The sequence below is a fragment of the Elaeis guineensis genome, chromosome 3, assembly GCF_000442705.2.
Source record: "Elaeis guineensis isolate ETL-2024a chromosome 3, EG11, whole genome shotgun sequence".
NCBI lineage: Eukaryota > Viridiplantae > Streptophyta > Magnoliopsida > Arecales > Arecaceae > Elaeis > Elaeis guineensis.
Window position 1 is genome coordinate 85,107,727 of NC_025995.2, and position 12,043 is coordinate 85,119,769.

The 12,043-nt window shown below is 46.4% G+C and overlaps 1 pseudogene; it reads right to left on the bottom strand.

Annotated features, from left to right (window-relative positions):
• Positions 1-9,005: 9,005 nt before the first annotated feature.
• Positions 9,006-9,866, bottom strand: LOC140856252 (uncharacterized; annotated as a pseudogene).
• Between the last annotated feature and the right edge of the window lie 2,177 nt (positions 9,867-12,043).

Here is a 12,043-nt window from a genome sequence, read left to right on the forward strand (position 1 = left end):
TATGGAAGAGGTTTAGGTCAAAGCACGTGAGCCCGAACGATCTGCGGTGGCTCCCGTCGCACCCTCGGGAGGAACTCAGTCAAGTTCAAGCTTTCCATCCTTCTCCGATCTCCAGGCCTGGGCGACTGATCGGGGGAAGGCTCTGATGGCGTCGGCAGACGACTCAAGGTCGGTGGGCCGCATCGTGTCGACCAACGTTCGGGTCTCTGAGGGGTCGTCGGCCCTGGCCAACCACAATTTGGCTAGGAGGTTGTGTCAGGCAACCATTCTCCCGACCAATTGGGAGCTCTCGAAGAGTCAGCCGGCGATCGAGATGCTCTCTTCATTCTATCCGACCATGATCGATGTGAGTTCTTCTTCTTTTTCTTTCCTCTCCTTTATTATTTTCATCAATTTATTTTTCTGACGATCGACCTTCTACTTGCAGCTGATCTACAACATGTCCGAGTTGGAGGTCGGGTACCGGAGATTCGATGACATCCGAGCGGCCTGGAAGGATAGGGTCGAAACCGTCGAAGCTGAGAAGGCGACACTGGTGGAATAGCTGAAGCTGTCGGTCGACCGTGAGGTCAGGCTCGAGGAGGAGATTTTTTGAGTCACCGACGGTCTGGCTGCCTCGGAGGTCGAACTTCAGTCGGCCCGCGAGCAGGTCAAGCGCAAGACCCGTTCCGTTCATCGGCTGCGGCATGAGCGGGATGGCTACATTAGTGAGCTCGAGATCGGGCGCGAACAATTTCGGGTTAGCCTGGAGAATCTGGCTAAGGCCGAGGAGAACCTGTCCTCCGCCCAAGCCGATGTCGACATAGTGATGGCGGAGGCAGAGTCAGCTAAAGAGGTGTTGAGTCGGGCGGTGGAGGACTTCCGCGGCTCAGACGAGTATCGGCAGGAGCTTCTCGAGAGCAGCTTCACCTCCTACCGAGTGGGGTACGAAGATGCCCGGAATGTAATTCAGAGGCTGCACCCGGAACTCGATCTGAGCAGCATCATCCCTCTGGGGTCGGAGGATCAAGCTGCAGAGGAGGAGGCTGACCCAATGCCGGAGGATCCGACAGCTGCAGAGGAGGCCATCCCTGGGCCAGTAAAACAAGCTACCGAAGGTGAGGCAGCTCCAACCTCCAGTCCCACTCTGACCCGAGCGGGTACATCGATCGCTTTCAAACTCTTTTCGATGCAGGAAGTCGATTCTGACGAATAGTCGGAGTGTCTGCTCCGTTGTTTTTGTCTTATTTTGTTTTTGTTTCGCCTTTGATACTTGTAATCAGGCTTCGGTCCAATTTTGTCAGTCTAACTTCAACTAAATGAAATCGAAGACTTTTCAAATTTTCCCCTGCATGCGGTTCAAAGTGTATGTCCTGTCGAGATATCCCCGAGAGTATAGGTCGTAGCTCCGACATACCTCGTTAGGATGTTCGGTAGGATCCAGCGTAGTTGATCAAGGTAGTCAGTGGCGTGCGCCATGCTAAGGACAGAGCAAGCCCCAATCGCAGGCCAGCATCCTGACTATCATACAGATAGCGTAGGATTCGATGGTCGAGAGCCATCCCGACTGTAGGTCGAGCATCCATCACTCGAACCTTGGTCGGGCGTGCACGTCGGGCTGGGTGTCGGCCAATCCCCAAACGTAGCATGTCGACACGATCATTCCATAGAATCTGATAGTCGAGTAGTGTCCGACGTATTCGGTTAGGATAACAATGACAAGTCAAATATCCATTGCTCGGACCTTGGTCGGACGTGCACATCGGGCCGGGTGTCGGCCAATCCCCGAACATAGCTTGTCGACATGATTATTTCGTAGAATCTGATAGTCAAGTAGTGTCCGATGTATTTGGTTAGGATAATGATGACAAGTCGAATATCTGTTGTCCGATCCTTGGTCAGGCATATACATCGGGATGTATGATAAATGGTGGCAAGTCGAATATCCTTCGATCGATCGTAACCAAGTCGGTATGTCGCGAGTGCGACCACGATCGTCTTGGCATTTTGTCCTTCTTACTCGAAACTAAGTCGGTGAGTTAGCCAGCCGCGTTGATCGAGAGTCGACTATGGAAGGAGTGCGGCTTCAACTTAGAGAGGTTTCATCGCCAGCGCTGGCCTTCCGTTAGTGTAGACAGAACGGTTCTCGTAAGAGTTCGATGTGTCGTCGGTAATCAGACCGTAGGTTTCCAACGAAATGTTGGGCCCAAGTCGGGATGTCGGGGCTCGTACTTCTGGCGAGGGCCGACCCTCGATGGAGAGCCGAACTTCGTAGACTCTGGGATTTTGAAATTGAGTTATATTCCGAACAAGGGCATACAGAATTCACTAATGGTACAATTTCAGATTGTCGGTATTTCAAGTCCGGGGAATGGCCATCCCTTCCAGGGTCTCAAGTCGGTAGGCACCCGGCCTACAGATATCTGCTATCTTGTAGGGTCCTTCTCAGTTCGGAGACAGTTTTTCTTGATCCAGAGGCTTCGAGACTTACGTCTTTCTTAAAACCAGATCTCCAGGTCTGAAAAACTTTGGCTTAACTTTAGCATTATAGTATCGGGCCACTCTTTGTCGGTAGGAAGCCATGCAGAGTTGAGCCTCACGTCGGAGCTCGGGTAGGAGGTCCAAGTCAGCTCTCCGACACTCAGAGTTGTCCGGTTTATAGTTTTGCTCAACTCTAATCGATGGCAGCCCGATCTCGAGTGGGATCATTGCCTCCGTCCCATAGGCCAAATTGAAAGGAGATTCTCTGCTCGAGACACGGAGTGTCGTTCGGTACGCCCATGGATCGAGTGTAATTCTTCGACCCAGAGGCCTCTAACTTCATTCAGTCGAGTCTTCAATCCATGCAGAATGGTCCGGTTGGTTACTTCGACTTTCTCGTTGGACTGTGGATGCCCGACCGAGGTCAGCTTGTGCGTGATATGAAATCTCGCACAAAACTCTCTGAAGTCATGGTTGTCGAACTGTCGCCCATTGTCGGTGATGATAGTGTGTGGCAGTCCGAATCTGGAGATGATGGACTTCTGGATAAAGTCTTCCATCTTACGCTTGATGATTTGCGTCAGGGGTTCGACCTCCATCCACTTGGTGAAGTAGTCGATTGCGATGACTATGAACTTCCTTTAGCCAGACACCGAGGGAAAAGAGCTGAGTATGTCGATTCTCCATTGGGCGAAGAGCCACCGGGTGACAATGGAAGTCAATTGGTTGGCGGGCCGGTGTTGTATGTTGGTGTGCTTTTGATATAGCTCACACCTCCGAACCAAATCAGCTGCATCTTTCTTCATGGTGGGCCAGTAGTAACCTTATCGTAGGACTTTGTAGGCCAGAAATTTGCCCCCCAAGTGACTTCCGCAGATCCCTTCATGCACCTCTCTGAGTGCGTAGTCCACATCTGTCGGTCCCAGGCACTTTAGCAAGGGAAGGGAGAATGACCTTTTGTAGAGTCGTCCGTCCATCATTACATGTTGGGAGGCCATCCACCGGAGTCGCTTGGCTTCCACAGGATCTTCGGGGCTGATTCCGTCAGTCAGATACTGAATGATTGGGTCCATCCAGTTTGGCTCGGTCGTCAGTTGTAGCACCTCCTCAGCTCCGTCGATGCTCGATTGCTCGATACTCTTTATGAGTGTCCGACCCAAGTGCCGTAGGCGGATGTCACAAGCCTGGAGAGTGCGTCGGCCCGAGCATTCTCCATCCTGAAAATGTCGGAGATCTCAAAATACTTGAGGTGTGCCACGAGATCTCTCACCTTCTGAAAATATTTCGTCATGGTCGGCTCCCGTACTTCGAATTCGCCTCTGACCTACCCTACAATCAGCTGGGAGTCAGAGAAGACTCTGAGGCTGTCGATCCCGAGCTCCTTCACCACTCTCAAGCCAGTGAGAAATGCTTCATACTCGGCTTGATTATTGGAGGCTTTGAAATTGAATCGGAGGGCGTACTAGATAACTACTCCCTCCGAGTTGGTGAGCAAGAACCTAGCCCCACTCCCTTGAGCATTGGAAGCTCCGTCTATGTGTAACACCCAGGTTGACCCGGGGTTATATTCAGAGGTCGCAACTTCTTTGGAGCTCCCATCTTTCGATATTTGATCGGTTATCGGGCATTCTGCGATGAAATCGACCAGGACCTGATCTTTCAAAGCAGGTCGCAGTCGGTACTGGATGTCGAACTCGCTCAGCTTCATCGCTCATTTCGTCAGTCGTCCTGATGTGTCAGGACAATGCAGGATCGCCCTCAGGGGTTGGTCGGTGAGGACCACGATGGCGTGCGCTTAAAAATACGGATGGAGTCATTGCGCGGATATGACCAAGACAAATATCATCTTCTCCGCTCTCGAGTATCGAGTTTCGACTTTGTGGAGCACTTTGCTGGTATAATATATGGGTTGGTGAGTTCGGCACTCATTCTCCTGGACGAGTACCGAACAACCGCCTCTGGGGCGGTAGCCAAGTAAAGGTATAATATTTCTCCAACCTCTGATTTTACAAGCAGAGGTGGAGAAGTCAGATATTTTTTCAAATCTTCGAAGGCTTGCCGGCACTCATTCGGCCAAGAGAAGTCCTTTGTCTGCCTCAGAATTTTGAAGAACGGAAGGCATCTCTCAGCCGACCGAGAAATAAATCGGCTGAGTGCGATGATCCTTTCATTGAGTTACTGTACTTTCTTTTTGGTGTTCGAGTGCCGCATGTCGATAATCGCCTTTATCTTCTCGAGGTTGGCCTCAATTCTGCGTTGAGAAATGAAAAACCTGAGAAACTTTTTCGAAGTTATCCCGAAGGTGCACTTGGTCAGATTTAGCTTCATCCGATGTCGTCGAAGAGTGCGAAAGATTTCTTTCAAGTTTTGGACATGATCTGAAGCCTGCATGTTCTTCACTAGCATGTCGTCCACGTACACCTCCATGTTGCACCCGATTTGAGCTTTGAAGACCTTATTGATGAGGCATTGGTTGGTGGCTCCGGCATTCTTCAGACCGAAGGGCATCACTCTGTAACAGTAAAGGCCCTTGGCAGTCATGAAGGTCATATGCTCTTCGTCCTCGGGCACCATCCGGATCTGATTATATCTGGCAAAGGCATCTATGAAGCTGAGCAGTCGATGATCGGACGTCGCATCCATCAGTTGGTCGATCTTCGGTAATGAAAAGCTGTCCTTCAGACAAGCTCGATTCAGGTCGGTGTAGTCGATACAGATCCTCCACTTTTTGTTGGCTTTCTTCACCATGACGACATTAACGAGCCAGTCGGGATATGTGATTTCTCTGATGAAGCCCGCCTCGAGTAGTTTGTCTACTTCCTCGTCGATGGCCTTCTGTCTTTCGGGGGCGAAAGACCGTTTCTTCTGTCTCACTGGCCTCATGCCAGGGGCAATGTTGAGTCGGTGAGTCATTATTTCTGGAGGTATGCCGGACATATCCACTGCCGACCAAGCGAATATGTCGGCGTTAGCTTTCAATAGCTCTATCAGCTACAGTCGCTCTGGGTCGGACAATTGCGACTCAACCCAGATCACCTGTTCAGGATTCTTTGCCATCGGGATGGAAATCAGCTATTCAGTCGGTTCACTCCGTCCCTCCTCTTTTCGTTGGTCCAACTTGTCGACTGACAGAAAATTCTTCGATTTATTATTTTGAGTTAAGATTTGAAAGCATCGTCGAGCAAGCTGTTGATCCCCGTGCATTTCTCCAGCTCCATTTTTAGTCGAGAACCAGATCAATAAGTGATATGTCGAGACTATCGCTCTGAGAGCGTTTAGTCCGGATTTTTCGAGTATGGCGTTGTAGGCCGAAGGTACTCGGATGACCGTGAAGGTCATGCAGATGGTGCTTTGTCGTGGTTTGGTCCTAGCTGTCATGGAAAGAGCAATTTTTCCTTCCACTGCAACGGCCTCTCCGATGAAACCCACTAAGGGCGTAGAGACTCTCCTGAGTCGGTCGATCGACAGTCGCATTCGGGAGAAGATCGAGTAAAACAAAACTTTAGTCGAGCTTCCATTATCAACAAGAATCTTTTTTACATCATAATTCGCTATCATTGTCGGGACAACAACTGCGTCATCATGGGGAGTTTGGATTCTCCGAGCATCTTTATCTGTAAAAATGATTACATCATCCTGGCATGGCCTCTTCGTTGACTCCCCTTCAGTAGTTATTCCTCGGTCCAGTCGTTTGGAGATCATGTTGATGACTCCAGCAGTAGGCTGATTGTTCGTTGCCTCTTCAATCGGTTGGGGTCGTCGGTCAGGAAGGGGTCGAGTCGGCAGGTCCCCTCGATACTTTCTGAGATACCCTTATCGTATGAGGGTCTCTATTTCATCCTTGAGTTGGATGCATTGCTCGGTGTTGTGACTGTGGCCCCGATGGAATCGGTAGTATTTTCTCCGATCATGGTCTTTTGCCTTCAGAGGTGGAGACCATCGCAGATATTCTGCTCCTTCGATTTCCATCAGGATCTGCGCACGAGGAGCAGAGAGAGGGGTGTAGGAGTCATACCTGTGATGCGTCGGTCTCGGACTCCCCCGTCGGGGCGATCTCGGGCTCCATCATCGGGGCGAGACCCATTTATCGATCGGGGGTCTGCTGGTTCAGCAAGAGCCTGATTTTTCTTCCGCTTCTCTTTCTGGCCCGTGCTCTCGGTCAGGCGTCGGTCGGAAGCTCCTTCATCCACGTGCATGTATTTGTACGCGCACTCCAGCAATTCGGCATACGTCCAGGGGAGGATCTTGTCCAAGGAATATGTGAATCGAGACCCTCTTAGCCCCCTCTTCATGGCCGAGATAATCATGTCTTTGTTGAGGTCCCGGACCTCAAGTGTGGCCGCATTGAATCAGGCCACAAAGTGTTGGAGTGTCTCATTTTCTCCCTGCTTGAGAGAGAAAAGACTGTCCGAGGTTAGTGACAGTTTTTGACTAGTGCTGAAATGGGCCACGAAAGAATGCTCGAGCTGTCCGAAGGAGTGGATACCTCCTGAGCGGAGGCTGGAGTACTAGGCCCTGGCAGCTTTACGAAGCATGGCGGGGAAGCCGATGCAGAGGAGGGCATCGGTTGCCCCTTGAATTATCATGAGAGCCTTGTAGCTCTCCAGATGGTCAACTAGGTCGGTGGAGCCGTCGTAAGGCTCCACATGAGGCATCTTGAACCGACTAGGGATTGGTTCATCGAGGATAAATTGGGAGAGAGGATGGGTGGTCCGGAAGTCGATATTGTTCGAAGACTTCTGACCATCCGCTGGAGTTGGGCAAGCTGACAGTCGATTTTTTCGAACTTACGTTCGTAGTCGTCCAACCATCGGTGTTGGAAAACCCCAGGGGTCGAACTTCCCGACGAATTTGAGAGTGAGGCGGACGGTGTCCGCGGTCGCTTCTCCTTTCTCGCTCGCTCCAGCTGGGAAGGAGAGGGACGCTGAGATCGGTGGGTGTCACGCTGTGGCTGCCTCCCCCCTTCTCGGTGGGAGTGCTGAGACGGCTGCTATTGAGGAGGAGACGGAAGTTGATGCGGGCGTCGGCGGCTGCTTTTGAATGGCATAGGGTGCACCGCCGGCGATTGCGGCAACTAGATCGATTGTTGTTGGAGATTTTCGATCACATCCGTCAGAACGGTCATTTGCCGCATGATCGCCACGATTTGTGCCTCTGTGGTCACCACCGGATGCGGAGAGCTGGATTCCGCCATGGAGGGTAAAGGAGGGGCCTCTTTCCGACAGGAAGAGTGCCTCGCCGATCCGATAGCTCTCGATCGCTGAGCCCTGATTTTTATCATCTCGAGAGATTCTTCAAGCTTTATGAAGCTCGCTGTCTTACCTCCGTCGACACTCCTACTTGGCGCACCAAATCTGTTGCGGTCAATCCTCTCATCGCCTGATCGTCAGAGACGCGCACCTGCAAGAAAAATTCTCACTGACCGGAGATGCCTCTGGCAGAGACCCTCCGATGCTCAAGTCAGAGAGGAGACTAGGCAACAATAAAAAAAATCAGGGGCTCAGCGAGAGAGAGAGAGCTTACCGAAACTGTTGCCTTTCTACATTTTATAGTAGAATGCGGTATGGTCCCGCCATTAATGGTGTAGACAACTGGAGAGTTGTCAAATCATCGGAGGACTGTCAAATCATCATGGGTTGTCAAGTCATTGGAATTAATCCATATCCTTGGCAGGACAATGCCCTAGGGCGGTCGTACCGTATGTCTTTGGCATGACAACAGCCCATAGCGATTGTACGGTGTTTGGACGAGCTGACCGACTATATGTCGGTATTCGACTACCGGAACATCGGGTGATGACTCGAAAATACCATCGACTGATTTGGTGCCTTGTGGAAGTCGGACGTTGGCTGCCACCCTCGATAGTGTGTCGGTGATATGGGTTCGGCCGTTCCGCCGTTCGAAAATAGTATTGGTCTGTTCGACCGGCATACCTTCGGTCGAATATTGTCGGCAGTCATTGTCGGAGTCATCTGTTCGCCCGATGGGTAGAGTCGGGCATCGGTCGAACCGTTTTGAAGATAAGTCGGCATATAGGGGTCAGCCGGTATATCCCAACAATAAGTATACCATAATAAGTTTTTTTGTCTGCTTCCTCCATAACTCCACTATTTTGGGCTTTTCTAAATTTTTTATGTTCTTTAGTATGGAATTTAAAATCCTTGATGGTGAAGCCATTTTATTTCTTGACAATATTACGAGGACCTTGAGCAGTAGCTATCAACTCATCTGAATAATTGCTTTCCATCATTATTGGCATCTAAAAAATATGACATAATTAATTATTAAATTATGCATCATAATATTAATAAAAATTAATACACACACATATATATGTATGTATATATATATATATATGTTTAACCTATTTTAAAAGCCATTTAAAAAATACTTGGACGAACTATCTTTGCTTAACCTTTGAATTCGATCGAATGTCATTGTTGATTTATCACTGAGCAACTAAAAAATTAGTATATATAAAAGTTAAATTATTGATCAAGTACATTATGCATAGTAGGATAATAAATTAAATCATATTATAACCATCATAATCTATGATAATCAGATATTATGCCACTATGAAGTAAGACATAACGATGTGCTTATACCCATGATTTTTTGTCAAGAACAATAGTTTCAATTTTTTTCAAAACTCTCCCACCAGATAAGAATTTATACTTTTCAACATTTTTTATAGTCTCATAATTTCTTTGAGATTGGTTGAATATTATTTCTGCATCTTCAAGATATCTTAAATAAAATGTCAAACACTCTTTAGCAATATATCCTTCTATAATTAAGCTTTCGAAGATGAGCTCTATTGCGTATGTAATCTTTCAAGTGCACAAGATATATTTAAAAAAATAAAAAATAAAACATCAATATTAGGATAACATTTTTTAGAACTAAAAAATTTTAAATTATAATTGCAGAGTTTATAGTAGCTTATCTTTTAATAGGATACATCTATCTATAGTGCACCGGTCCATCAAGTTTAGCTTTTATAGCTAAGTAAACAATTAAATAAATTATAATAGTGAAAAAACTTATAGGACAGATCTTTTTCATTTGGCACAACGTAAGTGCAATATGAAACTTCAATCGATCAAGTTTTCGAGGATCAAGAACTTTAGAACATGACTTACAAAATATTGATAATTGGGAAACAACTACAACCACTTATTTTGGTCTTAATAATCTTAAAACCAATGAAATTATACCTTGCATCAATATATGACTATCATGACTTTTAGATTTGAAAGTTTCGATTCTTTTAGATTGACACATTATGAAATTTTTGATGTATACCCATTAGGAACCTTGATATTTTTTAAAACTATCAGAAAAAGATCTTTTCTTGAGTGGACATAATGTAACGTGTAGGAGGCATGTAAATTTTTTATCATTAGCAAATACTTTGGGATGAAGTTCCTATTGGATGTCCATTTCTTTTAAATCAAAACATGCTTTCATGTTATCTTTGATCTTCCCATCAAGATTTAATAATATTCTAATTAAATTATCATAAATATTTTTTTCTATACACATCATATCAAAATTATATCAAAAAAGATTATGCTCCCAATAAGATAAGTCAAAAAAGATGCTTCTTTTCTTCGATAACTATTTAATACTATTAGTTATAGATACTACTATTGTTATATCATTATTTTCGTATCCAAGTATACTGCCATGGGTCGTGATATCTAGAAATCGAGTATAGAAGATTGGATTGAGATTTCAAAAGCTAATAGAAAATTGGGCCGCTAGGTGCTTTACTTGATAGGAGGCACCGAGGCAGCTCTAAACTTCCAAGAAGGCATCGCATCAGGTATGGTATGAATGGGCCATGCAATATAGCATGGTATGAACTAGGAAAAATCAGATAGTACTGTATCATTAAATAAACAAAAAATAAAATAATAAGAAGTCAAACAAGAACTCTATCAGATCTTTGGATTAAGAAACAAGGGGTTCAACAAGACAAAAATAAAGTACCTCACCAACGAATCTGGCTAGATCCTGTGCTCGTGCTGCAACTTCTATCGCTTCTAAGAAGGTGAAACTATAATGGTGGTCAGGCCATTGATCTGGTGCTTGATGTCTTGGATAGCTATACCAACAGATGAGATCTCCTTTTCGATGTCAAATAGCTAATCGATGATCTTATTACATTCTGCGATCTTATCGTCGAGCACCCATGCCGTCTCAAGAACAGTTATCGGGGGTTGTGTGTTAGGTTGTTGAGATGGCCGATGACAAGCTGAAGGTTCGAAAAGATAGTGATGGTGGGGGTGGCTGAGATCTGGGGTCCGATCTTGAATTCTTGCGGTGGCCCACGATGACTTGGAGGGCTCAGAAAGGCGATAGAAGCTGTAGGGCCGACAGAGATCGAGGGTCGTGAGCTGGGTTCTGAGGTGGTCGATGATAAGTAGGATGTCCCAAAGAGAGGAAGAAGCCGATCCTACTGAGCACCCACTCCCTCACATGAATCATCTTTTGCTTTTTTCATAACTCAGGAGTGATTTCAGGGTTGGCAGCCACAAAACATTGGAGTTCCTATGGCTTCTTCAACTCCATCGCGATCGTTGCCTCTAAGAGAGGGAGATGGGGTACGACAAACTACTCTAAGATGACGGTGATGAACTTGGCACACTTGGGCAAAGTCAGCTCATGATAGTCTTCCTGATTCTTGATCAAGAGAATCGATGTGTCCGGAGCGATGGGGGTGGTGAGGATCGATGGTTGTGGGTTGGGTTCTTCAGATGATCGATGACGAGCTAGAGGGTCCTGGTGGATGCGACAACAAAGGCCAAGGTGGAAGAGATCGGAGGTCAGGGCCTGGGTGCTTAAGATGGCACAGGACGACCTGAAGTGCTTGCTGAGGCAGGCACTCCAAAGTATACTGCCATGAGTTGTGATACCTAGAAAGGAAACATGGATAAGAACGGTCAGAGAAGGAATGTTGTCTTTCCTAGCCATGCGTGCAAAGTAACATCCAGGATAAAGTAGCCATGACAGATGTGAATAAGTTTTAGATATGCTCGATTGATACATGGACTTAAGTGTTTTGCTTTTGTTTTTAGTGGGAGTACTGTAAACCCCAATAGTTACATTCTTTCCACAGGGAAACCAATAGCGTTGGTAGTTAAACCGGATTTGAGGGATTGAAGGTGAGCAAGCCAGTTCGACAAGATGGTTCGCCGCTTGATTTAATGGGTAGCATATGTATAAAAAGGTGATGCATTAAAGTTTGATGGTAGGAGAATCAATGGTGTGACCAAAAAAAGTATTAGTTGGAAACTATTAATTTGACCGCATGGAAGGAAAATATTTTAAATTCATGACACTAAGGTCGACTGAGCAGTCAAGAGTTTTCTTGACTTGATTACTGTACATAATTGGAAATATATTTTTTTCTTTTCTAAAATTATATTTTTTTTGATGAAATGAATTAGGAAGACCTAACTCAAATATATTAAAATAAAGTTTAAGTACAGAGTAGTAATGGGAATGGATTCTATGTCCATTCGACTACAAGCAGTAACAGATAAAAGATCATCCCTCATCCATTATCCCACCT